Below are 3,423 nucleotides of genomic sequence, written 5' to 3'. Positions count from 1 at the left end.
AACCCACGAACCCTAGCCCTGCCTCTCAAATTCCTCATATCAGAGAGATCATATGATAATTGTCTTTCTCTGATTAACTTATTTCACTTAACATGATACCCTCTAGTTTCATCCATGTCGTTGCAAATGGCAAGATTTTGTTTCTTTTGATGGCTGCATAGTATTCCGTTGTAGATATACACCACGTCTTCTTTATCCATTCTGTTGATGGACATCTAGGTTCTTTCCATAGTTTGGCTTATTGTGGACATTGCTGCTATAAACATTTGGGTGCATGTGCCCCTTTGGATCACTACATTTGCTTCTTTAGGGTAAATACCCAGTAGTCTATTCTGTGCCTTTTTAAAGGACTAGATTCGTTTCTGCAGAAAATGAGATCTGGAAGAATATGTAAGAACGCACTAAGATATCAAGCAGAACTACCCACTGAAGTGGATTTCATTCCACAGCGGTTACAGATGTGACTGCCAAAAGGAGTTCTGGTTCTCAAAATCTGCCTATGTCATGCAGAGGTGAAGGGACTCTCTGCTCCAGTTTAAACATATATGGATCATTTCAAAGAGAGCTTCTGGGGCTGTGAAGCCAGGAGCTCTTAGATCTATAACCAAAGATTGAAGTTCTCCATAGGATGCCACAGTCACGCAACAGTGCTAGGCTTTTCTGAGGAAATATAAGATGTGGCCACTCCTAATAATCACAATAGTTCATAAAAGTCCACTCATAATAACCCATGATTGGTGATCTGGGAAAGCAAAAACACGTTTCAAAGTTCAATAAAATATTATCACTATTGGGGCACCTGGGTGGCTCAATCATTTAAGTGTCTGTCTTCAGCTCTGGGCATGATCTCAGGGTCCTGGGCTCAAGCCCTGCGTTGGGCTCCCTGCTCAGCATGGAGTTTGCTTCTCCCTTTCCCTCTGCCCTTCCCCGCACTTGTGCTCACACACTCTCTCTGTCTCTCAAGTAAATAAATGAAATCTTAAAATATTATATTCTCACTCACACCCTGTTGCATGTACCAATAGTACATAGGTAGACTATGGATGGATTTTTCATCAGAGCTAGATAATTGGGATTCACATTAGAACCAAAACATTTAACAGATTTTTTATTCTTCCCTCTAAGTCACTTCTCAGATGTAATTCTCCAATGTGGATTACATTTTCCTGCTGGAGGAGATCACTGAGAGAACTTGAGCCCCCCCCCCCACTGACATTTGGACTGTGTCCAGGCAATCAGAGCAGAGGCTCCTTACCCCCCACCCACCATTCCCACACTAGGAGCCACTACAAGGACACAGCCCTGAGAGTAACGTGTTGCTGAGACTGTCTGGACTGGGTACATGGCTGAACCCCATTAAGTCCTATAAACTACGATTCTGCAAGGTGGGTACAGAAATCTCATTTTTGCACAGCTTCCTCGTATGGAGGCGCCCTTACTTACGAAGACTGCCCTCTTCCACCTGGAGTGGCCTGTCCCCTTCCTCCTTCTTTCCTTGCTTTCCGCATGCAGGGGCCAGTTCTGAATGTCACCCATGGGGAATTCCTGAGGTTGAGAACCAGCGTTCCACTCTCCCCACCAAACCAGCTTCTCCCTGCTCATGGTTCTAATGACAATTAAAGTCCAAGTAGCAGAGAGAGAGAGCAACAGGAACCCCCCAATATCCAGACACTATCTACCATCCCCAATATCCAGAAAATGTCCAGTGAACAAGTACACAGGAGCTGCCTCTTAATTACCCATGCCATGAAATCCCCCTCCGCACCCCCAAACTGCCTGGCTTGGCAGAGTTTCTGTTTTATCCCTTTCCAGGGGAGCCCAGGACTGCCAGCACCCTGGAAAGCCAGCGCAGTTCTGAAGCACAGGCACAGCTCCCATCAGAAACACCATCTAGGCAGTTAAGAAGCTCATCTCCGGCCATGTGGCTGCTGGTGCTCAGGTCAGCCCACTCCCTTGCCTCCCACAGACCACATGGAGTTTGGTGGGGGCCAGTGCAGAATGTAGTGCCTACTGGTTAGACTCTAAGTGGCCTTCCCATTGTCTGAAAAGTTCGTCGAATGCCTTAGAAATAAAGCACAGTACCTTTCCACTCTTTGAGCTTCGGATCCTGCCGAAAGGGAATCAGCTGCTTCTAATGGAGACCTAGGCTAATTTGATTCTAACTAATCATTATTTTGTGGCCATCTCATTCCTGTGCCCCCACCCCTAGCTAATATCTTACCTGAACACACACACACACACACACCCCTTTCTTTTGACTCCATCTATTTCCGAGTGTTTAAGTGGGGATTCAAGCATGCTGGCTTAAAGCAGGCTAGAGCCAGGACAGCTGAGGCTGTCACGGAGCTCTCTCCCCCTGACATATAAGTTGGTCAAATTGTCACAGCCAAGTAGCAATCATTTGTCTTTTCCCTTGTCTCCTCAGAGCAGAGGCTGATGTTCAGGGTGGTTTTAGAATATGGACAGGGGTCTCCACAGCCAGGAAAAGACAGCTGACACCATTCCCTCCCATCCCCCATGCCGGGCTCTGTGATGGTGACTCTTCTAAGACTTGAATGCGGGTCTCCAGAGGTGAAGAGAGCAGGGATTAGCCCACTGTGCTGCCTTGCCCACAGCATAGTATAATATTAATTAGTCACCTTCCTTATTATTCAGTCAAAATATCCCAGACTGAAATAAATTACATTCTTAGCACATATTTCACACCCCTGGATCAAGTCTTGCAAGGGTTTTCTTTTATTATTTATAAGATCATGTGCTGTCTTCCTGCGGAAAATGAGATGGTCTGCATGAGGAAAAAGGTAAAAGAAATGCAGAGAAATGAAACAATCAGATATTCCCTAATGATATTTAAAAATAGAAAATTTGCTACTGTTACATACAGCATGTTCCATCTTTTGAGATTTAATGGCTCTCTTGTGGTTTAATGGAGAATTACTTTCAGTAATTGATTATTAAAATTTAAAATTGCTAACCATCTTCATTATTAGATGAGCGAACATGTTATCCTTGTAATTAAAAAAGCCCGAGACTCACTTTCATCCTGTTGACAGAGCGGGCAGACCGTCTCCGCACTCAGACTTGATGGTTTCAGGCTTCTTGTTTGACAAAAATAGCCAGCCAGTCATTTGATGATGAAAATGCAGAACATCCACAGAGACTGAGCAGAAAATATAATGAACAAAAAATAAAATAATAAAAAGCCCTACAAGCTAATTAAAGTTTTCAGTCCCGACTCATTAAATGCTCCGCATCGCTTATGTGATATTTCAGTGTGCTGTGCGCAGGTAGCACGGGGCGCTGTCTCCTTCTTGCTGCCTCCCTCGACATGCCTTCAGAAAGCCTAAAGACCTTGCCTCCTCCACCTGCGGCAGTACCTGCCCTCTCACACCTAACCCCAAGATGTTGCCATTGCAAAATGCT

The 3,423-nt window shown here is 44.9% G+C and overlaps 1 non-coding gene across 1 annotated transcript; it reads left to right on the top strand.

Moving 5' to 3' along the window:
- Nucleotides 1-547: 547 nt before the first annotated feature.
- Nucleotides 548-676, top strand: LOC123388046. Its single transcript, XR_006602579.1, has one exon. It is a non-coding gene; the product is annotated as a small nucleolar RNA SNORA25 (small nucleolar RNA).
- Nucleotides 677-3,423: the final 2,747 nt, after the last annotated feature.

The sequence above is a fragment of the Mustela putorius genome, unplaced genomic scaffold (genome assembly GCF_011764305.1).
Source record: "Mustela putorius furo isolate JIRA1106 unplaced genomic scaffold, ASM1176430v1.1 tig00003869_pilon_pilon_pilon, whole genome shotgun sequence".
In the NCBI taxonomy this organism is placed as follows: domain Eukaryota; kingdom Metazoa; phylum Chordata; class Mammalia; order Carnivora; family Mustelidae; genus Mustela; species Mustela putorius.
The sequence above is the reverse complement of the archived record's forward strand: the minus strand, read 5'-3'. Positions and strand labels throughout refer to the sequence as shown.